Source organism: Oncorhynchus tshawytscha, linkage group LG13, assembly GCF_018296145.1.
Source record: "Oncorhynchus tshawytscha isolate Ot180627B linkage group LG13, Otsh_v2.0, whole genome shotgun sequence".
Lineage (NCBI taxonomy): Eukaryota > Metazoa > Chordata > Actinopteri > Salmoniformes > Salmonidae > Oncorhynchus > Oncorhynchus tshawytscha.
Window position 1 is genome coordinate 81321877 of NC_056441.1, and position 25723 is coordinate 81347599.

Genomic DNA, 25723 nt, shown 5'->3' on the forward strand with positions numbered 1-25723 from the left:
TGGGTCTCTCTCTTTCTACCAGACACACACACACTGTTTGGGTCTCTCTCTTTCTACCAGACACACACACACTGTTCTCTCAGTTGGGCAGAGAGGTCCGTGACACAAGCAAAGTGAACTTGCACACACCTTACACTGCCTAGTCCTACAGAGCACTCAGAGTGGCACACACACACGCTCTCTCTCTCTCTTTTGAACACACACACATACATGTACATACACACTTAGTATTCTCTCTCTTAGGCTAGGCTGGCTGCAGTGTACCTGTGACTAAATAACTGTCATCATTTATACTGTCCCTCTCACCAGCCACACCCCTTCCTGCTCACTGGCCCTGCCCCTATATGCTCTCCACCACCCTCTGCTCACGTATACACACACACACACGCATGCATAGACAAACACACACACAAACAAGCATGCATACACACATACACACACAAGCAAGCATAGACACACACGCATGCATACACACGCACACACACACACACACACACACACATAGACACACACACATAGACACACACACATAGACACACACACACAAGCATGCATAGACACACATACAAGCATGCATAGACACACACACAAGCATACACAGTGATTAGACAGGGTAAAGTATTGGTTATGACCGGTGACACTAACTAATATGTTTTGCTGTGTGGTCTTGGGTCAACATCACACTGTCCAGTACTGGGCTCACCTTAAACACACACACACCTGGTGATTTGAATGATGTATGCCTTTGTATGCCATTCCTTACTGCTCTACACAGTCCTACTAAACAGTTTAATATTTACATCTGCTCTACACAGTCCTACTAAACAGTTTAATATTTACATCTGTGTACCATGACTAAACTGAGGGCAGGGGTGTGTGTGTGTCTCGGCTGTAAGTTAACACAGGTCTGGAAAGCACTCCCATCCTCCCTCTCTCACACACTTCCAGAAACAACCTCTGCAGATTCATGCCTCTGAACCAACGCCAAACGATCTCTTAGTACCCACAAGCCCAAACAAAACATTTTCACATACAACATTTGAGTTTCAGATTTTTCGCCCGAGGACCTAAACATGGCGGCTGTGTCAAATGACAGGGTTCCAGGGAATCATTTCTGGGAGAGGGAGAAAGATAAACTGAGAGGGAGAACGATCATCTGAGGGAGAACGATAAACTGAGAGGGAGAACGATCATCTGAGAGGGAGAACGATAATCTGAGAGGGAGAACGATCATCTGAGAGGGAGAACGATCATCTGAGAGGGAGAACGATCATCTGAGAGGGAGAACAATCATCTGAGAGGGAGAACAATCATCTGAGAGGGAGAACAATCATCTGAGAGGGAGAACAATCATCTGAGAGGGAGAACGATAAACTGAGAGGGAGAACGATAAACTGAGAGGGAGAACGATAAACTGAGAGGGAGAACGATAAACTGAGAGGGAGAACGATAATCTGAGAGGGAGAACGATAATCTGAGAGGGAGAACGATAAACTGAGAGGGAGAACGATCATCTGAGAGGGAGAACGATAAACTGAGAGGGAGAACGATAATCTGAGAGGGAGAACGATAATCTGAGAGGGAGAACGATAATCTGAGAGGGAGAACGATAAACTGAGAGGGAGAACGATAAACTGAGGGAGAACGACCATCTGAGAGGGAGAACGATCATCTGAGAGGGAGAACGATCATCTGAGAGGGAGAACGATCATCTGAGAGGGAGAACGATCATCTGAGAGGGAGAACGATCATCTGAGAGGGAGAACGATCATCTGAGAGGGAGAACGATCATCTGAGTGGGAGAACGATCATCTGAGAGGGAGAACGATCATCTGAGAGGGAGAACGATCATCTGAGAGGGAGAACGATCATCTGAGAGGGAGAACGATCATTTGAGAGGGAGAACGACCATCTGAGAGTTTAAAAAAACACCACTTCAAACAACAAAAATTATGAGAGGAGTTGCCTCTCTAAACTGAGGGTGAGCGAGAGAGAGGGAAAGATGGATAGAGAGAGAGAAGGACAGAGAGAGAAAGAGGAGAGGTCGACAGAGACAGGTTTACATTAGCCGATAAGGCGTGATATTTAGACCCTTGGGTAAAGGGGTTGGATGTAGGCTAATTACAGGTCGTTGGCCAAGCATATTGCTACACTGCTTTAAGAAGCTGTGGCTTTGGGACAGCTTGAGAAAAACCTCCTGATCAAAAAAACCACGAGAAGGAACAAAACCGGACAAGCAATTAACAGTTGCCGTTTTGGAACTTGTCAAGTAACAAATTGGAATGATTTGGGAACGTCCTTTTAGGAACCATGGGGTGTGAACATGTCTGCTGCAGTCCAGCACCAACACCCCAGATGAACGTAATCCACCAATCATCAAGCTCTGATCAACAGAATCCTTTGAATGGTTTCCAGGAGTGAAACCAGAGAACATTGACCTAAATGTTTTCTACTTTGTCTCCCCCTCTCCCTTCCATCCCTCCTCTCTCTCTTCCCTCCCTCCTCTCTCTCTTCCCTCCCTCCACTCTCTCTTCCCTCCCTACACTCTCCTCTCTTTTCCATCCCTCCTCTCTCCTCTCTTTCCCATCTCTTCCATCCCTCCTCTCTCCTTCTCTCTCTTCCATTCCTCCTTTCTCTCCCCCCTCCTCCATCCCTCCTCTCTCCCCTCTTTTCCATCTCCATCCCTCCTCTCTCTCTCCCCCTCTCTTCCATCCCTCCCTCTCCCCCTCTCTCTCCTCTCTTTTCCATCCCTCCTCTCTCCCTCCCTCTCTCTCTCTCTCCCGCCTCTCTTTTCCATCCCTCTCTCTCTTCCCTCCCCTCCCCCTCTTCCATCCCTCCTCTCTCCCTTTTCCATCCCCTCTCTTCCATCTCTCTTCCCTCTCTCTCTCTTCCATTCCTCCTTTCTCTCCCCCCTCTTCCATCCCTCCTCTCTCCCCTCTTTTCCATCTCTCCTCTCTCTCCCCCCCTCTCTTCCATCCCCTCTCTCTCTCTTCCATCCCTACTCTCTCTCTCTTCAATCCCTCCTCTCTCTCTTCAATCCCTCCTATCTCTCTTCAATCCCTCCTCTCTCTCTCTTCCATCCCTCCTCTCTCTCTCTTCCTCCTCTCTCCCCCATCCTTCCTCTCTCTCCCCCATCCCTCTTCTATCCCGCTCACTACCCCTTTCTCAGTCTCTCCTCTCTCTTCCATCCCGCTAACCAATTCAGACTCATTCACGTTCATGCAGATGTAGAGAGACAATGAGAGGCATGCAGATGTAGAGAGGCAATGAGAGGCATGCAGATGTAGAGAGACAATGAGAGGCATGCAGATGTAGAGAGACAATGAGAGGCATGCAGATGTAGAGAGGCAATGAGAGGCATGCAGATGTAGAGAGACAATGAGAGGCATGCAGATGTAGAGAGACAATGAGAGGCATGCAGATGTAGAGAGACAATGAGAGGCATGCAGATGTAGAGAGACAATGAGAGGCATGCAGATGTAGAGAGGCAATGAGAGGCATGCAGATGTAGAGAGGAAATGAGAGGCATGCAGATGTAGAGAGGAAGTGAGAGGCACGCAGATGTAGAGAGACAATGAGAGGCATGCAGATGTAGAGAGGAAGTGAGAGGCATGCAGATGTAGAGAGACAATGAGAGGCATGCAGATGTAGAGAGACAATGAGAGGCATGCAGATGTAGAGAGACAATGAGAGGCATGCAGATGTAGAGAGACAATGAGAGGCATGCAGATGTAGAGAGGAAATGAGAGGCATGCAGATGTAGAGAGACAATGAGAGGCATGCAGATGTAGAGAGGAAATGAGAGGCATGCAGATGTAGAGAGATGAGAGCACAATGAGAGGCATGTAGATGTAGAGGAAGTGAGAGGCATGCAGATGTAGAGAGGCAATGAGAGGCATGCAGATGTAGTGGAAGTGAGAGGCATGCAGATGTAGAGAGGCAATGAGAGGCATGCAGATGTAGAGAGGCAATGAGAGGCATGCAGATGTAGTGGAAGTGAGAGGCATGCAGATGTAGAGAGGAAATAAGAGGCACGCAGATGTAGAGTGGAAGTGCAGAGAGGCATACAGATGTAGAGAGGAAATAAGAGGCACGCAGATGTAGAGTGGAAGTGAGAGGAAATGAGAGGCATGCAGATGTAGAGAGGAAATAAGAGGCACGCAGATGTAGAGTGGAAGTGCAAGAGGCATGCAGATGTAGAGAGGAAATGAGAGGCATGCAGATGTAGAGAGACAATGAGAGCATGCAGATGAAGACAATGAGAGGCATGCAGATGTAGAGAGGAAATAAGAGGCATGCAGATGTAGAGTGGAAGTGAGAGCAGGCATGCAGATGTAGAGTGGAAGTGAGAGGCATGCAGATGTAGAGAGACAATGAGAGGCATGCAGATGTAGAGAGGATGCAGATGAGAGGCATGCAGATGTAGAGAGGAAGTGAGAGGCATGCAGATGTAGAGAGGAAGTGAGAGGCATGCAGATGTAGAGAGGAAGTGAGAGGCATGCAGATGTAGAGTGGAAGTGAGAGGCATGCAGATGTAGAGAGACAATGAGAGGCATGCAGATGTAGAGAGGAAATGAGAGGCATGCAGATGTAGAGAGGAAATGAGAGGCATGCAGATGTAGAGAGGAAATGAGAGGCATGCAGATGTAGAGAGGAAGTGAGAGGCATGCAGATGTAGAGTGGAAGTGAGAGGCATGCAGATGTAGAGAGGAAATGAGAGGCACGCAGATGTAGAGAGGAAATGAGAGGCATGCAGATGTAGAGAGACAATGAGAGGCATGCAGATGTAGAATGAGGAAGATGTGAGAGGAAGTGAGAGGCATGCAGATGTAGAGAGGAAGTGAGAGGCATGCAGATGTAGAGAGGAAGTGAGAGGCATGCAGATGTAGAGAGACAATGAGAGGCATGCAGATGTGAGAGGACAATGAGAGGCATGCAGATGTAGAGAGGAAATAAGAGGCATGCAGATGTAGAGAGGAAGTGAGAGGCATGCAGATGTAGAGAGGAAGAGAGGAGAGTGAGAGGCATGCAGATGTAGAGAGGAAGTGAGAGGCATGCAGATGTAGAGAGGAAGTGAGAGGCATGCAGATGTAGAGGACAATGAGAGGCATGCAGATGTAGAGAGGACAATGAGAGGCATGCAGATGTAGAGACAATGAGAGGCATGCAGATGTAGAGAGACAATGAGAGGCATGCAGATGTAGAGAGGCAATGAGAGGCACGCAGATGTAGTGGAAGTGAGAGGCATGCAGATGTAGAGAGGAAGTGAGAGGCACGCAGATGTAGAGTGGAAGTGAGAGGCATGCAGATGTAGAGAGAGGCAGATAGAGAGGAAATGCATGCAGATGAGAGGAAGTGAGAGGCATGCAGATGAGAGGCATGCAGATGTAGAGAGGAAGTGAGAGGCATGCAGATGTAGAGAGGAATGAGAGGCAGATGTAGAGAGACAATGAGAGGCATGCAGATGTAGAGCAGATGACAATGAGAGGCATGCAGATGTAGAGAGACAATGAGAGGCATGCAGATGTAGAGAGACATGCAGATAGAGGAGAGGCATGCAGATGTAGAAGAGAGGAAATAAGAGGCATGCAGATGTAGAGAGGAAGTGAGAGGCATGCAGATGTAGAGAGACAATGAGAGGCATGCAGATGTAGAGTGGAAGTGAGAGGCATGCAGATGTAGAGAGGAAATGAAGCACGCAGATGCATGCAGATGCAGAGAGAGGAAGTGAGAGGCATGCAGATGTAGAGGCAGAGATGAAAGGAAGTGAGAGGCACGCAGATGTAGAGAGACAATGAGAGGCATGCAGATGTAGAGACAATGAGAGGCACAATGAGAGGCATGCAGATGTAGAGAGGCAATGAGAGGCATGCAGATGTAGAGAGGCAATGAGAGGCATGCAGATGTAGAGAGACAATGAGAGGCATGCAGATGTAGTGGAAGAGAGGCATGCAGATGTAGAGAATGAGAGGCATGCAGATGTAGAAGTGAGGAGAAGGAAATGAGAGGCATGCAGATGTAGAGTGGAAGTGAGAGGCATGCAGATGTAGATGAGAGCATGCAGATGTGAGAGGCATGAGAGGCATGCAGATGTAGAGAGGAAGTGAGAGGCATGCAGATGTAGAGAGGAAATGAGAGGCATGCAGATGTAGAGAGGAATGTAGAGAGGAAGTGAGAGGCATGCAGATGTAGAGAGGAAATGAGAGGCATGCAGATGTAGAGAGGAAGTGAGAGGGCAGATGTAGAGGAAGTGAGAGGCATGCAGAGAGGCATGCAGATAGAGTGAGAGGGAGATGTAGAGGAAGTGAGAGGCATGCAGATGTAGAGAGGAAGTGAGAGGCATGCAGATGCAGCATGCAGATGTAGAGGAAGTGAGAGGCATGCAGAATAAGAGGCATGCAGATGTAGAGAGGAAGTGAGAGGCACGCAGATGTAGAGAGGAAGTGAGAGGCATGCAGATGTAGCAAGAGAGGCAATGAGAGGCATGCAGATGTAGAGAGACAATGAGAGGCATGCAGATGTAGAGGCAATGAGAGGCATGCAGATGTAGAGAGACAATGAGAGGCATGCAGATGTAGAGAGACAATGAGAGGCACGCAGATGTAGAGAGACAATGAGAGGCATGCAGATGTAGAGAGGAAATGAGAGGCACGCAGATGTAGAGAGGAAGTGAGAGGCACGCAGATGTAGAGAGGAAGTGAGAGGCATGCAGATGTAGAGAGGCAATGAGAGGCATGCAGATGTAGAGAGACAATGAGAGGCATGCAGATGTAGAGAGGAAGTGAGAGGCATGCAGATGTAGAGAGGCAATGAGAGGCATGCAGATGTAGAGAGGAAGTGAGAGGCACGCAGATGTAGAGAGGAAGTGAGAGGCACGCAGATGTAGAGAGGAAGTGAGAGGCATGCAGATGTAGAAGAGGCAGATGAGAGGCATGCAGATGTAGAGAGGCAATGCAGATGTAGAGAGGATGCAGATGTAGAGAGACAATGAGAGGCATGCAGATGTAGAGAGGACAATGAGAGGCATGCAGAGTGAGAGGCATGCAGATGTAGAGAGGAAGTGAGAGGCATGCAGATGAGAGAGGCATGCAGATGTAGAGAGGCAATGAGAGGCACGCAGATGTAGAGAGGAAGTGAGATGCACGCAGATGTAGAGAGAGGAAATGAGAGGCACGCAGATGTAGTGGAAGTGAGAGGCATGCAGATGTAGAGGAAGCAGATGAGGCACGCAGATGCAGATGGAAGGAAGTGAGAGGCATGCAGATGTAGAGAGGAAGTGAGATGCAGATGAGAGGCAGATGTAGAGAGACAGATGAGAGGCATGCAGATGTAGAGAGACAATGAGAGGCATGCAGATGTAGAGAGACAATGAGAGGCATGCAGATGTAGAGAGACAATGAGAGGCATGCAGATGTAGAGAGAGCAATGAGAGGCATGCAGATGTAGTGGAAGTGAGAGGCATGCAGATGTAGAGAGGAAGTGAGAGGCATGCAGATGTAGAGAGGAAGTGAGAGATGCACGTGAGATGTGCAGATGTAGAGAGGAAATGAGAGGCACGCAGATGTAGTGGAAGTGAGAGGCATGCAGATGTAGAGAGGAAGTGAGAGGCACGCAGATGTAGAGAGGCAATGAGAGGCATGCAGATGTAGTGGAAGTGAGAGGCATGCAGATGTAGAGAGGAAGTGAGAGGCAGGCACGCAGATGTAGAGAGGAAGTGAGAGGCATGCAGATGAATGAGAGGCACGCAGATGTAGAGTGGAAGTGAGAGGCATGCAGATGTAGTGGAAGTGAGAGGCATGCAGATGTAGAGAGGAAGTGAGAGGCACGCAGATGTAGAGAGGAAGCATGAGATGCAGGCATGCAGATGTAGAGAGGAAATGAGAGGCACGCAGATGTAGAGAGGAAGTGAGAGGCAGATGTAGAGAGGCAATGAGAGGCAGATGTAGAGAGGAAGTGAGAGGCATGCAGATGTAGAGAGGCAGATGAGAGGCACGCAGATGTAGAGAGGAAGTGAGAGGTGCAGATGTAGAGAGGAATGAGAGGCATGCAGATGTAGAGAGGAAGTGAGAGGCACGCAGATGTAGAGAGGAAGTGAGAGGCACGCAGATGTAGAGAGGAAATGAGAGGCACGCAGATGTAGAGAGGAAGTGAGAGGCATGCAGATGTAGAGAGGAAGTGAGAGGCACGCAGATGTAGAGAGGAAGTGAGATGCACGCAGATGTAGAGAGGAAGATGAGATGCACGCAGATGTAGAGAGGAAGAGAGGCATGCAGATGTAGAGAGGAGTGAGGCACGCAGATGTAGTGAGAGGCACGCAGAAGAGGAAGTGAGAGGCATGCAGATGTAGAGAGGAAGTGAGAGGCACGCAGATGTAGAGAGGCAATGAGAGGCACGCAGATGTAGAGAGTGGAAGTGAGAGGCATGCAGATGTAGAGAGGAATGAGAGGCACGCAGATGTAGAGAGGAAGTGAGAGGCACGCAGATGTAGAGAGGAAATGAGAGGCACGCAGATGTAGTGGAAGTGAGAGGCATGCAGATGTAGAGTGGAAGTGAGAGGCACGCAGATGTAGTGGAAGTGAGAGGCATGCAGATGTAGAGAGGAAGTGAGAGGCACGCAGATGTAGAGGAAGTGAGAGGCATGCAGATGTAGAGAGGCATGAGAGGCATGCAGATGTAGAGAGACAATGAGAGGCATGCAGATGTAGAGAGACAATGAGAGGCATGCAGATGTAGAGAGACAATGAGAGGCATGCATGCAGATGTAGAGGAGGCAATGAGAGGCACGCAGATGTAGTGGAAGTGAGAGGCATGCAGATGTAGAGAGGAAGTGAGAGGCACGCAGATGTAGAGAGGAAGTGAGATGCACGCAGATGTAGAGAGGAAATGAGAGGCACGCAGATGTAGTGGAAGTGAGAGGCATGCAGATGTAGAGAGGAAGTGAGAGGCACGCAGATGTAGAGAGATGGAGGCATGCAGATGAGAGGCAATGAGAGGCATGCAGATGTAGTGGAAGTGAGAGGCATGCAGATGTAGAGGAATGCAGATGTAGAGAGGAAGTGAGAGGCACGCAGATGAAGGAATGAGAGGCACGCAGATGTAGAGAGGAAGTGAGAGGCACGCAGATGTAGAGAGGAAATGAGAGGCACGCAGATGTAGAGAGGAATGTAGAGAGGCAATGAGAGGCACGCAGATGTAGAGTGGAAGTGAGAGGCAATGAGAGGCACGCAGATGTAGAGGCAATGAGAGGCACGCAGATGTAGTGGAAGTGAGAGGCACGCAGATGTAGAGAGACAATGAGAGGCACGCAGATGTAGAGAGGAAGTGAGATGCACGCAGATGTAGAGGAAGTGAGATGCACGCAGATGTAGAGAGGAAGTGAGAGGCATGCAGATGTAGAGAGGAAGTGAGAGGCACGCAGATGTAGAGAGGAAGTGAGAGGCACGCAGATGTAGAGAGGAAGTGAGATGCACGCAGATGTAGAGGAAATGAGAGGCACGCAGATGTAGAGAGGAAGTGAGAGGCATGCAGATGTAGAGAGGAAGTGAGAGGCACGCAGATGTAGAGAGGCAATGTGAGAGGCACGCAGATGTAGTGGAAGTGAGAGGCATGCAGATGTGCAGAGAGAGGAAGTGAGATGCACGCAGATGTAGAGAGGAAGTGAGATGCACGCAGATGTAGAGAGGAAGTGAGATGCACGCAGATGTAGAGAGGCAATGAGAGGCATGCAGATGTAGAGAGGAAGTGAGAGGCACGCAGATGTAGAGGAATAGAGTGTGAAGTAACTGAAAATAACTGAAAACTCCAAAAATGCATCGGACTATAATAAAGAACCAACACAAATGCAGAAGATGGCACTGAAAATGAAAAAACAAAGGATAGAGAGGAATTGGAAGTTAAGAACAGTGGAGAGAAGGAGAAATACAATTGAAATCTGGTCAGCTGTGTTAAACAGTAATTATTGGGCTTTGCCAAACTCCCCCATCTTTGATTGACCAATGAAAAACATAGGATATGATGCCCACTGTTTGACGGTCAAGTTTTTGTTTTGTTAGCGGGGTGAAAAAGACAACAAAATGAAGAGATGGCATAAACATGTGCATGATTCCACATTCCATGTGCATGATTCCATATTCCATGTGCATGATTCCACATTCCATGTGCATGATTCCACATTCCATGTGCATGATTCCACGTTCCATGTGCATGATTCCACGTTCCATGTGCATGATTCCACGTTCCATGTGCATGATTCCACGTTCCATGTGCATGATTCCACGTTCCATGTGCATGATTCCACATTCCATGTGCATGATTCCACATTCCATGTGCATGATGATTCCACATTCCATGTGCATGATTCCATATTCCATGTGCATGATTCCACGTTCCATGTGCATGATTCCACGTTCCATGTGCATGATTCCACGTTCCATGTGCATGATTCCACGTTCCATGTGCATGATTCCACGTTCCATGTGCATGATTCCACGTTCCATGTGCATGATTCCACATTCCATGTGCATGATTCCACATTCCATGTGCATGATTCCACGGTGGTTTTGGGTGAAGTCTGAAATCACGGCCAAAGTGTGTCAAGTATTTTTCTGGGCCCATGATGTCATGCTTGGCCACACTGAGGAAAACCTTGGGGTTAAAGAAACAGGGATATAGGACGCATGAAACCACAACAGTCACAAAAAGAGTGACTGGAATAAGTCTGCAAGTGCTCTATTTTTGAATATAGGTATCTCCTGGGGTACATTATCCCTGCCAGCATTCTCCTCGTCTTATCATTTCTGACTTCTATTGGGGAGGGGGGGGGAATTTAATGAGGCACAATCAAGATAATATTCCACCCTCTCAGCTTGTGCAGTGATCATCTGACTGGGGAGGAGAGAGAAGCCAACCAGATACATACAATCTCTTACAGAGACACAGTAGAGACTATGTGATGTCACTGGGGTAAAATTCCACTGGAATGACATGGTGACATCCCTCACTCGTGGTGCGTCAGAGAGACAAACACACTGAGCCATAGAATTAGTGGACAGGATAACACACAGAGCCATAGAATTAGTGGACAGGATAACACACAGAGCCATAGAATTAGTGGACAGGATAACACACAGAGCCATAGAGTTAGTGGACAGGATAACACACAGAGCCATATAATTAGTATTATAGTGGACAGGATAACACACAGAGCCATATAATTAGTATTAGTGGACAGGATAACACACAGAGCCATATAATTAGTATTATAGTGGACAGGATAACACACAGAGCCATATAATTAGTATTATAGTGGACAGGATAAACACACAGAGCCATATAATTAGTATTATAGTGGACAGGATAACACACAGAGCCATATAATTAGTATTAGTGGACAGGATAACACACAGGGCCATATAATTAGTATTATAGTGGACAGGATAACACACAGAGCCATATAATTAGTATTAGTGGACAGGATAACACACAGAGCCATATAATTAGTATTATAGTGAACAGGATCACACAGAGCCATATAATTAGTGGACAGGATAACAGACAGAGCCATAGAATTAGTGGACAGGATAACAGACAGAGCCATAGAGTTAGTATTAGTGGACAGGATAACACACAGAGCCATAGAATTAGAATTAGTGGACAGGATAACACACAGAGCCATAGAGTTAGTGGACAGGATAACACACAGAGCCATAGAGTTAGTGGACAGGATAACACACCGAGCCATAGAATTAGTGGACAGGATAACACATAGAGCCATAGAATTAGTGGACAGGATAACACACAGAGCCATAGAGTTAGTATTAGTGGACAGGATAACACACAGAGCCATAGAGTTAGTATTAGTGGACAGGATAACACAGAGCCATAGAATTAGTATTAGTGGACAGGATAACACACAGAGCCATAGAGTTAGTGGACAGGATAACACACAGAGCCATAGAGTTAGTGATAACACACAGAGCCATAGAGTTAGTGGACAGGATAACACACAGAGCCATAGAGTTAGTGGACAGGATAACACACAGAGCCATAGAGTTAGTGGACAGGATAACACACAGAGCCATAGAGTTAGTGGACAGGATAACACACAGAGCCATAGAGTTAGTGGACAGGATAACACACAGAGCCATAGAGTTAGTGGACAGGATAACACACAGAGCCATAGAGTTAGTGGACAGGATAACACACAGAGCCATAGAGTTAGTGGACAGGATAACACACAGAGCCATAGAGTTAGTGGACAAGATAACACACAGAGCCATAGAGTTAGTGGACAGGATAACACACAGCCATAGAGTTAGTGGCCACAGAGAGTTAGTGGACAGGATAACACACAGAGCCATAGAGTTAGTGGACAGGATAACACACAGAGCCATAGGATTAGTGGACAGGATAACAGACAGAGCCATAGAGTTAGTATTAGTGGACAGGATAACACACTGAGCCATAGAATTAGTGGACAGGATAACACACAGAGCCATAGAATTAGTGGACAGGATAACACACAGAGCCATAGAATTAGTGGACAGGATAACACACAGAGCCATAGAATTAGTGGACAGGATATCCCCTCTAAACTACATGCAGTGGTGCTCATCACATCAACTCGCAAGTCAGTGGTTTCATCCAGTTCTCTGGCAAGTTGGAGTACGACATCTGATGTCACAATGGAAACAGAAGAGGGACACTAGTGGTGCAGAGCTACACTGTCCCCGTTTCTCTCAGCAACACAGCGTGACACACTTAGCAGCCTCTGTCAAGGATGTACAGTGAGCTCAGGTTAGGGAATGAATCACATGACCCCATTGATAGATACACCACATCTACAATGAGCTCAAAACAAATTGGGATGGTGACAATGTTGTTGTTTTGGCTCTGTACTTCAAAGTTAAAGTGAAGACTAAGCTTTAATTTGAAGGTATTTCCATCCATATCAGGGTGAACTGTTTAGACATTACAGCACTTTTGGTACATAGTTCCCCCATTTTAGAGAACCAAAAGAATTGGGAAAAGTGCACTTAAATGTGGAAAAAATTAGTCCTAACGTTTAGTATTTGGTCCCATATACCTAGTACGTAATGATTACATCAAGCTTGTGACTCTACAAAATGGATGCATTTTCTGTTTGTTTTTGTTGTGTTTCAGATCATTTTGTGTCCAATATAAATGAATGGTAAATAATGTATTACGTCATTTTGGAGTCAGTCTTGTCTCATCGCTGCAACTCCCATATGGACTGGGGAGAGGCGAAGGAACTCCCGTATGGACTGGGGAGAGGCGAAGGGACTCCCGTACGGACTGGGGAGAGGCGAAGGGACTCCCGTACGGACTGGGAGAGGCGAGAAGGGACTCCCGTACGGACTGGGGAGAGGCGAAGGGACTCCCGTACGGACTGGGGAGAGGCGAAGGACTCCCGTACGGACTGGGGAGAGGCGAAGGGACTCCCGTACGGACTGGGGAGAGGCGAAGGGACTCCCGTACGGACTGGGGAGAGGCGAAGGGACTCCCGTACGGACTGGGGGACGAAGGGACTCCCGACGGACTGGGGAGAGGCGAAGGAACTCCCGTACGGACTGGGGAGAGGCGAAGGGACTCCCGTACGGACTGGGGAGAGGCGAAGGTCGAGAGCCGAAACACAACCCAACCAAGCCACACTGCTTCTTGACACACTGCCCACTTAACCCAGAAGCCAGCCGCACCGATGTGTCAGAGGAAACACCGTACACCTGGTGACCATGTCAGCGTGCACTGCCTCCGGGCCGCCACAGGAGTCGCGAGAGCGCGATGGGACAAGGACATCCCTGCCGGCCAAACCCTCTCCTAACCCGGACGACGCTGGGCCAATTGTGCACCACCCCCATGGGTCTCCCAGTCACGGCCGGCTGCAACAGAGCCTGGACTCCAACCCAGAATCTCTAGTGGCACAGCTTCACTGTGATGCAGAGCCTTAGGGCCTCCTGAGTAGGGCAGTGGTCTATCACAAATGTTTTAAAAAACAGGACAAATCTGAGGGGGCACGTGCCCTTGTGCCTCTTATGGGCGTGACTCCTATGGTGGGAATGATAACCAGCTCTCGGGAATGTTAAATTACTCAATGAGTGTGTGTGTGGACTGTGTATGAGCAGGGGTTTAGTCATGGGTGTTACAGTTGAGGCAGGTGCTACTTTCCTCATCTCTTCTCCTTTCCTAACTATCAGTTTACCTCCTACAGTATGTCCACATTTTACACACATATACTTATGCATCATAAACATTTTAGTTGGGTTCAATATCTTTATGAAAAATATGCTGCCTGCGGAAATTCAAGGTCTCAATTTCCTGCTGAATGCCATGTCATTACTTGGTGGTTATTCTGTTTTTCAGACACAGTCATAGTTAGGCAGTTAGGCATCAAACATGGCTGCTGAAATAGTTGCATGAATGACTGAGGCTAAATTCAGTTCTGCCTGGCCAATCTTTCAACCTTACAGTTAACCAGTCCAACGCAATAACGACCTGCCTCTCTCTCGTTGCACTCCACAAGGAGACTGCCTGTTACGTGAATGAAGTAAGCCAAGGTAAGTTGCTAGCTAGTTAAACTTATCTTATAAAAAACAATAAATCATAAATCACTAGTTAACTACACATGATTAATGATATTTCTAGATATTATCTAGCGTGTTCTGCGTTGCATATAATCTGACTGAGCATACAAGTATCTAAGTATCTGACTGAGCGGTGGTAGGCAGAAGCAGGCGCGTAAACATTCATTCAAACAGCACTTTCGTGCGTTTTGCCAGCAGCTCTTCGTTGTGCGTCAAGCATTGTGCTGTTTATGACTTCAAGCCTATCAACTCCTGAGATGAGGCTGGTGTAACCGAAGTGAAACGGCTAGCTAGTTAGCGCGAGCTAATAGCGTTTCAAACGTCACTCGCTCTGAGCCTTCTAGTGGTTGTTCCCCTTGCTCTGCATGGGTAACGCTGCTTCGATGGTGGCTGTTGTCGTTGTGTTGCTGGTTCGAGCCCACAGAGGAGCGAGGAGAGGGACGGAAGCTATACTGTTACACTGGCAATACTAAAGTAACTATAAGAACATCCAATAGTCAAAGGTTAATGAAATACAAATGGTATAGAGGGAAATAGTCCTATAATTCCTATAATAACTACAACCTAAAACTTCTTAACTGGGAATATTGAAGACTCATGTTAAAAGGAACCACCAGCTTTCATATGTTCTCATGTTCTGAGCAAGGAACTTAAACGTTAGCTTTCTTACATGGCACATATTGCACTTTTACTTTCCTCTCCAACACTTTGTTTTTGCATTATTTAAACCAAATTGAACATGTTTCATTATTTATTTGAGGCTAAATAGATTTTATTGATGTATTATATTAAGTTAAAATAAGTGTTCATTCATTATTGTTGTAATTGTCATTATTACAAAAAAAAGAATTTGTCAGATTAATTGGTATTGGCATTTTTGGTCCTCCAATAATCGGTATCGGTGTGGGCGTTGAAAAATCATAATCAGTCGACCTCTAGTGTGTATGTATGCATGTATGTATGTATGTATGTATGTATGTATGTATGTATGTATGTATGTATGTATGTGTAACCGATGTGAAATGGTTAGCTAGTTAGCAGTGGTGCGCGCTAATAGCATTTCAATCGGTGATGTCACTCGCTTTGAGACCTTGAAGTAGTGGGCCGCGGCTTTTGTGTAGCGATGGGTAATGATGCTTCGTGGGTGACTGTTGTCTGTGTGTGCAGAGTCCCTAGTTCGCGCCCGGGTCAGGGCGAGGGGACGGACTAAAGTTATACTGTTACATATGTACGTATGCATGTGTGTGCATGTATGTATATGTGTGTTTGTGCGTGTGTGTGCATGTATGTATATGTGTGTTTGTGCGTGTGTGTGCATGTATGTATATGTGTGTTTGTGCGTGTGTGTGCATGATGAGGTTTGGCTGGATGTAGCTGTGGCCACATCTTGCTCAGTTTGTCAGCAGTGTGGCTTTTGTAGCTTCTCGTTTTCTAAGATGGTTGCCACTCCTGTGGTCTCTCTTCTGTGGCTTCAGCTGACCCCAGTTCTGAAGAGGACATTCCTAAAGTCATGCACTCCCTGACATCTCACACTTTGACCTTGAATGAATAGATGGTTTCACCCTTTCTTCCTTCTCCCCTAGACCTACCCCTCTTCATAATATATTAGCCCCTCCCATCTCCTGGATTCATCCAATCAAATTAACAAAAGAGAGAGCAGAAAAGCCTTTGGTTATAATCACAAATATTTCAGAGGAAATTGAGATGTGGTTCATCAGGTGTGTGTGTGCTTCTGTGTGTCTATTTTATAGAATTAGAGAACCTAATTCCAATGCCGTGTTTCTGAGCATCTCCTGAAACTTGTAATTCCGCTGCGTGTCTAAAACCGAGATCACTGGGATACAGCTCTCCGGGTTCGGGAATGGGTCCCCATCTGGCTCGTGTCTCACAGTCTCTGGAATGGTTCCCCATCTGGCTCGTGTCTCACAGTCTCTGGAATGGTTACCCATCTGGCTCGTGTCTCACAGTCTCTGGAATGGTTCCCCATCTGGCTCGTGTCTCACAGTCTCTGGAATGGTTCCCCATCTGGCTTGTGTCTCACAGTCTCTGGAATAGTTCTCCATCTGGCTCGTGTCTCAGGAATAGTTCCCCATCTGGCTCGTGTCTCAGAGTCTCAGGAATAGTTCCCCATCTGGCTTGTGTCTCAGAAATAGTTTCCATCTGGCTCGTGTCTCAGAAATAGTTTCCATCTGGCTCGTGTCTCAGAAATAGTTCTCCATCTGGCCCGTGTTTCAGAAATAGTTTCCCATCTGGCTCGTGTCTCAGGAATGGTTCCCCATCTGGCTCGTGTCTCAGGAATAGTTCCCCATCTGGCTCGTGTCTCAGTCTCAGGAATAGTTCCCCATATGGTTTGTGTCTCAGGAATAGTTCCCCCTCTGATCACTAGGACTAGGATATAGCATTCCAGGTCTGAAATAGTTCCCCCTCTGATCACTAGGACTAGGATATAGTGTTCCAGGTCTGAAATAGTTCCCCCTCTGATCACTAAGACTAGGATATAGCGTTCCAGGCCTGAAATAGTTCCCCCTCTGATCACTTGGACTAGGATATAGCGTTCCAGGTCTGAAATAGTTCCCCCTCTAGCTCGTGTCGCAGTCTCTCCTTCAATTACAATGTTCCTGAGCCCTGCGTCCAGAGAACTGGCCCCAGGTCGAATTCAGACTTGGGATTGAAGTGGGAATTTCCTTGGCAGGGATATTCTTGGCTGACATTGGGGTGGGGACCGCAGTGGCACGGGCCGCCTGGATGTGTTCCCAACTGCTCCATTTCCTGTATGTACGGCAGGACAGATGGACGGCTTCATAACAGCCCAGCCACACCGCTGTATCCTACACACACACACAGGCCAAAATGTTTTTACGTCGGGGCATTAAACGTTTCCAAGGTGTGTAGGAGAGTCAAAGTAAGATCCACAACTTACAAAGAATATACCTGACCCATTAACTATTACCATAGATCATGTATGACTTTGTACAGTGTGTGTGTGTGTGTGTGTGTGTGTTCCCAGTGAATACAGTGTAATGTGTGTAGTTTAGGTTGGTTTCCTCCTCTTGTCCCAAATCCTCAGAGGTGAGAGGCTGCAGTAAGCTTCCTGTTGCTGTTGGAGTAACCACAGTGACAGTCACTATCAGCTGGGACATTTAAGAGCTTGATTGTGGTGTCTCCTCTTTTCTGTCTGTCTGCCTGTAGGTCTGCCTGTTTGTCTGTCTGTAGAGGCATGCTGGGTGACATTCCTTTCACTCCTTATCCACTGTTCTTAACATCTCCCTTTCACTCCTTATCCACTGTTCTTAACCTCTTCCTTTCACTCCTTATCCACTGTTCTTAACCTCTCCCTTTCACTCCTTATCCACTGTTCTTAACCTCTCCCTTTCACTCCTTATCCACTGTTCTTAACCTCTTCCTTTCACTCCTTATCCACTGTTCTTAACCTCTCCCTTTCACTCCTTATCCACTGTTCTTAACCTCTTCCTTTCACTCCTTATCCACTGTTCTTAACCTCTCCCTTTCACTCCTTATCCACTGTTCTTAACCTCTCCCTTTCACTCCTTATCCACTGTTCTTAACCTCTCCCTTTCACTCCTTATCCACTGTTCTTAACCTCTCCCTTTCACTCCTTATCCACTGTTCTTAACCTCTCCCTTTCACTCCTTATCCACTCCACTTCTTTCCCTCCTCCTTGAGACAAGACATTCACTCAAAGAAATTACAAACCAATAAGGGGATACACTCCCACATAGACACACCCTCGTCTATATCCAGGCCGTGCCATCTCTACCAGAAGGTATTGGGGTGAACCCCTCTCATTTAGAACCCAGAGTTTCCCCTGGTCAGGTCACAAAGCCCTACACATTACATAACCAGGCCACTAGGAAGGAAGGAAGGAAGGAAGGAAGGAAGGAAGGAAGGAAGGAAGGACAGAGAGGAGTGAGTTATGAAACACCCTCTCCTCTCCTCAGCTACAGTGGGATGGCGCCTATTTATTTAACCGAGCAGGAATTTGGCCCTTCACAATGGAACTTTCTGCCAAGAATTTGGCCTGCATGATAATATGACTCTCCTCCTCTTGGAGAAAGCTTCAGGAGCATCAGTGTCTGTGTCCATAGTACATGTGTGTGTGTGTCCATAGTACGTGTGTGTGTGTCCATAGTACATGCGTGTGTGTGTTTGCCCATAGTACACGTGTCTGTGTGTCAGAGGTGTGTGTCAGCAGGGTTAACACTGATACAGTATGTCCTCCTCCGGGGACATCAAACACTTTAATCACTGCTGGGACATTTTTTGGGCAATGACAGAAGATAGTTTTAAGAGAAATGAAACGCATGTCTAAATTACTGGCTGGCTACAGTCTGTGGCCAGTTAAATGACATCCATAAAATGGATTCACAGTTCTGCACAGGGGCAATCCACGGTTTGCCAAAACACACACAGACAAATACAGTAGATATTACAGATAGGCCTGACACACCCAGTAGGCAAGGCATTACAATGATGGAACAATTATGTCATAATTTGTAGGTCACACCTGTGGATAGTGTCAGAGACCAACCGTCAGTTCATTCCACCTTTATTTAACCAGGTAGGCCAGTTGAGAACAAGTTCTCATTTACTACTGCGACCTGGCCAAGATAAAGCAAAGCAGTGTGACACAAACAACAACACAGAGTTACACATGAAATAAACAAACAAAATGTCTACATACAGTGTGTGCAAATTGCGTAAGGAGGTAAGGCAATAAATAGGCCATAGTAGCGAAGTAATTACAATATAGCAAATTAACACCGGAGTGATAGATGTGCAGATGATGATGTGCAAGTAGAAATACTGCTGTGCAAAAGAGCAAAAAAGTATATAAAAACAATATGGGGATGAGTTCGGTAGTTGGATGGGCTATTTACAGATGGGCTGTGTACAGCTGCAGCGATCGGTAAGCTGACTGTGTGTGTTTCCTAACTGACTGTGTGTATTGGTTCTGACTTCTCTGAAAAGTTGCATATCGCGGGGACTATTCGATGCTAGTGCAGTCCGCCACAGGATGTTATTCACTGCTGGAAAACACTGCTGACAATAACAACGCATCAAAAACGAAATCAACGAAAGCAATTTATTGTTGATACAACATTGAATTGTTCTCTCTGCAACTGCTTTGGGCTGGTGTCACTTGTACCAAATTCCACTTAAAAAACTCTTTGGGATGACGGGATTGATATGACAACAGCCAGTGAAAGTGCAGGGTGCCAAATTCAAACAACAGAAATCTCATAATTAAAATTCCTCAAACATTTCACACCATTTTAAAGATACCCTTCTTGTTAATCCCACCACAGTGTCTGATTTCAAATAGGCTTTACGGCGAAAGCACCACAAACGATTATGTTAGGTCAGAGCCAACTCACAGAAAAACACAAACATTTTTCCAGCCAAAGAGAGGAGTCACAAAAATCAGAAATAGACATAGAATTAATCACTAACCTTCGATGATCTTCATCAGATGACACTCATAGGGCTTCATGTTACACAATACATGTAGGTTTTGTTCGATAAAGTTCATATTTATATAAAAACATCTCAGTATACATTAGCGCGTTATGTTCAGTAGTTCCAAAAACATCTGGTTATTTTGCAGAGAGCCACATCAATTTACAGAAATACTCATCATAAATGTTGATGAAAATACAAGTGTTATACATGGAACTTTAGATATATTTCTCCCTAACCTCTTGAAGCTAGGGGGCACTATTTTTATGTTTGGAAAAATAACATTCCCAAAGTAAACGGCCTATTTCTCAGGACCAGATGCTAAAATATGCATATAATTGACAGATTAGGAAAGAAAACTCTAAAGTTTCCAGAACTGTCAAAATATTGTCTGTGAGTATAACAGAACTGATATTGCAGGCGAAACCCTGAGGAAAATCCAATCAGGAAGTGATGGCTATCCTCCATTTAAAGGGATATCAACCAGATTCCTTTTTCTCAGGCTTCCCTAAGGTGTCAACAGTCTTTAGACATAGTTTCAGGCTTTTATTTTGAAAAATGAGCGTGAAAGATCACATTGCGTAAGTGGATAGGTGGGGGCTCTCAGAGTGAGTTTTTGCGCTACAGAGTAAAGCGGCCATTGTTCCTCCCACTGTTATTGAAAAACCTACACTCCCGGTTGATATATTATCGAATATATATTTTAAAAACTACCTGAGGATTGATTATAAAAACCGTTTGACATGTTTCTGTGAACATTATGAAGACTATTTGGAATTTCCGTCTGCGTTGTCGTGACCGCTCTTTCCTTTGGATTTCTGAACATAACGCGAAAAACAAACGGAGGTATTTTGGGTATAAAAATAATCTTTATGGAACAAAAGGAACATTTGTTGTGTAACTGGGAGTCTCGTGAGTGAAAACATCCAAAGATCAAAGGTAAACATTTCATTTGATTGCTTTTCTGATTTTCGTGACCATGCTTCCTGATGCTAAGTGTACATAATAATATGCTAGGCTATCGATAAACTTACAAAAACGCTTGGATTGCTTTCGCTGTAAAGCATAATTTCAAAATCTGAGACGACAGGTGGATTAACAAAAGGCTAAGCTGTGTTTTCCTATATTGCACTCGTGATTTCATGAATATGAATATTTTTTTGTAATATTATTCGACTGTTGCGCTATGCTATTCAGTGGTTGCTGACTAAAATGATCCTGCGACATGGGTAGCGTCAAGAAGTTAATGCAACCGCTGTGTCAGATTTAAAAAAAAACTTTACGGAAAAAGCAAACCATGCAAAAATCTGAGTACGGCGCTCAGAGACCAAAACAACCCAAACAGGTATCCGCCATGTTGTGTCGTCAACAGAAGTAAGAAATAGCATTATAAATATTCACTTACCTTTGATGATCTTCATCAGAATGCACTCCCAGGAATCCCAGTTCCACAATAAATGTTTGATTTGTTCAATAAAGTTCATCTTTATGTCCAAATACCTCCTTGTTGTTAGCGCGTTCAGCCCAGTAATCCAAATTCATGACACACGAGCAGACGAAAAGTCAAAAGGTTCCGTTACAGTCCGTAGAGACATGTCAAACCTCAGATTTTCCACTTTCTTCTCAGGTTTTTGCCTGTCATATGAGTTCTGTTATACTCACAGACATCATTCAAACAGTTTTTGAAACTTCAGAGTGTTTCCTATCCAAATATAATAATAATATGCATATCTTCGCTTCTGAGAATGAGTAGCATGCAGTTTACTCTGGGCACCTTATTCATCCAAGCTACTCAATACTGCCCCCAGCCATAAGAAGTTAAGTGAAGACGATGATAGTGTGGCTCTATAGACATCTACGGTATCAAAGTTATGTCAGATGGCTATAGTAGTACCACAGTAGACTCCATTTAAATATGTTGGAGTCACAGGCATGTGATTCAAGTTCAGTCTAACCTAAACCTATCAATGATAGATATCCACTGAACAAAAATAGAAACGCAACATGCAACAATTTCAAAGATTTTTCCTAAGTTACAGTTCATATAAGGAAATCTTTCAATTGAAATGAATTCATTTGTCCGGAATCTATGGATTTCACATGACTGGGGACACAGATATGCATCTGTTGGTCACAGATACGTATCTTAAAAATAAAGGTAGGGATGTGGATCCGAAAACCAGTCAGTATCTGGTGTGACCACTATTTGCCTCATGCAGTGCAACACATCTCCTTCGCATAGAGTTGATCAGGCTGTTGATTATGGCCTGTGGAATGTTGTCCCACTCCTCTTCAATGGCTGTGCGAGGTTGCTGGATATCGGCGGGAACTGGAACACGCTGTCGTACACGTCGATCCAGAGCATCACAAACCTGCTCAAACAGACACAATGGGTGACATGGCTGAAGAGTATGCAGGCCATGGAAGAACTGGGACATTTTCAGCTTCCAGGAATTGTGTACAGATCCTTGCGACATGGGGCCGTGCATTATCATGCTGAAACATGAGGTGATGGTGGTGGATGAATGGCACGACAATAGGCCTCAGGATCTCATCACGGTGTCTCTGTACCATCGATAAAATGCAATTGTGTTTGTTGTCTGTAGGTTATGCCTGCCCATACCATAACCCCACCACCACGGGAACATAAATTCTCTGGCAACAGCTCTGGTGGACATTCCTGCAGTCAGAATGCCAATTGCACGCTACCTCAAAACTTGAGACAACTGTGGCATTATGTTGTGAGACAAAACTGCACATTTTAGAGTGGACTTTCATTGTCCCCAGCACAAGGTGCACCTGTGTAATGGTCATGCTGTTTAATCAGTTTCTTGATATGTCACACCTGTCAGGTGGATGGATTATCTTGGCAAAAGAGCAATGCTCACTAACTGGGATGTAAACACATTCCTGCACAGAATTTGAGAGAAATAAGCTTTTTGTGGATATGGAACATTTCTGGGATCTTTTATTTCAGCTCATGAAACCAAAACTTGACATGTTGCGTTTATATTTTTGTTCAGTATAATACACACACACACACACACACACACACACACACACACACACACACACACACACACACACACACACACACACGCACACACGCACACACAACCAGTTAAAAGTTTGGACACACCTACTCATTGCTGGGTTTTTCTTTATTTTTACTATTTTCTACATTGTAGAATAGTAGTGAAGACATCAAAACTATGAAATAACACATATGGAATCATGTAGTAACCAAACAAGTATTAAACAAATCAAAACATATTTGAGATTCTTCAAAGTAGCACCCTTTGCCTTGATGACAGCTTTGCACTCTTGGCATTCTCTCAACCAGCTTCATGAGGAATGCTTTTCCAACAGACTTGAAGGAGTTCCCACATATTCTGAGCACTTGTTGGCTGCTTTTCCTTCACTTTGCGGTCCAACTCATTCCAAACAATCTCAATTGGGTTGAGGTTGGGTGATTGTGGAGGCCAGGTCATCTGATGCAGCACTCCATCACTCTCCTTCTTGGTCAAATGGCTCTTACACAGCCTGGAGGTGTGTTTTTGGTCATTGTCCTGTTGAAAAACAAATGATAGTCCCACTAAGCGCAAACCAGATGGGATGGAGTATCGCTGCAAAATGCTGTGGTAGCCATGTTGGTAAAGTGTGCCTTGAATTCTAAATAAATCACTGACAGTGTCACCAGCAAAGCTCCCCCACACCATCACACCTCCTCCTCCATGCTTCACGGTGGGAACCACACAAAGACATAGCGGTTGTAACCAAAAATCACACATTTGCACTCATCAGACCAAAGGACAGATTTCCACCTGTCTAATGTCCATTGCTTGTGTTTCTTGGCAAAAGCAAGTCTCTTCTTCTTATTGGTGTCCTTTAGTAGTGGTTTCTTTGCAGCAATTCAACCATAAAGGCCTGATTCACGCAGTCTCCTCTGAACAGTTGATGTTGAGATGTGTCTGTTAATCTTTGTGAAGCATTTATTTGGGCTGCAATCTAAGGTGCAGTTAACGTTAATGAACTTATCCTCTGCAGCAGAGAACTCTGGGACTTCCTTTCCCGTGGCGGTCCTCATGAGAGCCAGTTTCATCATAGAGCTTGATGGTTTTTGCGACTGCACTTGAAGAAACTTTCAAAGTCCTGAAATATTCCGTATTGACTGACCTTCATGTCTTATAGTAATGATGGACTGTCGTTTATCTTTGCTTATTTGAGCTGTTCTTGCCATAATATGGACTTGGTCTTTTACCAAACAGGGCTGTCTTCTGTATACACCCCCCCCACCCCACCTTGTCACAACACAACTGATTGGCTCAAACGCATTAAGAAGGAAATGAAGGCACACCTGTTAATTTCAATGCATTCCAGGTGACTACCTCATGAAGCTGGTTGAGAGAACGCCAAGAGTGTGCAAAGCTGTCATCAAGGCAAAGGGTGGCTACTTTGAAGAATCAAATAGTCTATCCACTGTGGTCATCACTAGTTACCACAGCCACAAAGTAATAAGCCCCGCCCATTTCTATAATTTCTCTTCTTAAAATGTAATTTTAAACCAAACCTTAACCACACTGCTAACTTTATGCCTAACCCTGACCTTAAACCAAATTAAAATATTTACGATATAGTCAATTATGACCGAGTGGCAGTTGTCATTAGCGGAACCCCTGAAGGTTCCATGATTAATTAGCTACAGTGAAGTCATCACGCACACTTAGTTACAATGTAACGGATCACATCTCACGTAAAACGTTTCCCTCACAGACTATCCGGATACTTTAGAAGCGAGTTGAAAAAACTTGACAGAAGAACCTCTAAGTTTTGACAACTTTATAACAATGAACGTCTATGTTTATTGTGCCCTAATAACAGGTTATACCATTTTCATGATGTATTATGGATATAGCCCAGCATTGGCTACTGCTCAAGTTCATCTAGGCTATATGCGACACATGAGTCATAAAGACATGGCATCATGCGCTGTCCATATTTCCACTCGCCATGAGACATTGTAGCATTGCTGACGAGGGAACAGCATTGCCTTCTGTGGCTAGGGAGATGCATCTCTCTAAATTCGCCAATTACTTCCATTTTACTATCCCACAGACTCAGACAGAGCAACACAATACACATACACCACCAAAATATGTTACAATAGCCTATCCTAAACATGGACTTCAAAACAAAAGTATGACATTAGGATAAACTTGAACACAAGCATTAACTCGTGGTGACATCGTTTCAGTGAATACAACAAAAACAAAGTGGGACATATACTTCCCATCCTTATAGATCTCTAAAAGTATAGGCTATTAACAAAATGGGGTTGCATGCTATAGCAAGATATTAAAACACCACAACTCTGATTCAATTTAATCGGAAGTGAAACATCTTCATTGTAAGAACCAGCTCTAAAGTACAAATCTAGCTATACCTTATAGAACCTTATAAAACGCTCAAAAAGCTATCAAACCAATAGCAGAAGAGACCAGACAAAACGAGGCTTTAACATGAAACAAGCTAAATCATAAACTAAAAGTTTATACACTTACCAGATTGGTGGTTAAATAGGGTGAAATCAGTGGTGTGGGACGATCATTGTCAGATATTCGCGTACGCTGTATATATATATATAT

The 25723-nt window shown here is 45.2% G+C and overlaps 1 protein-coding gene across 1 annotated transcript in view; it reads right to left on the reverse strand.

The window, feature by feature from the left end:
• LOC112237266 (RELT TNF receptor) overlaps positions 1–25723 on the reverse strand; it is a 62548-nt gene that overhangs the window by 36040 nt on the left and 785 nt on the right. Inside the window, 1 exon segment of the mRNA XM_042294969.1 lies at positions 25640–25723. This exon segment is cut by the window's right edge and continues 785 nt beyond it. The gene's annotated coding sequence lies outside the window, so the exon portion shown is untranslated.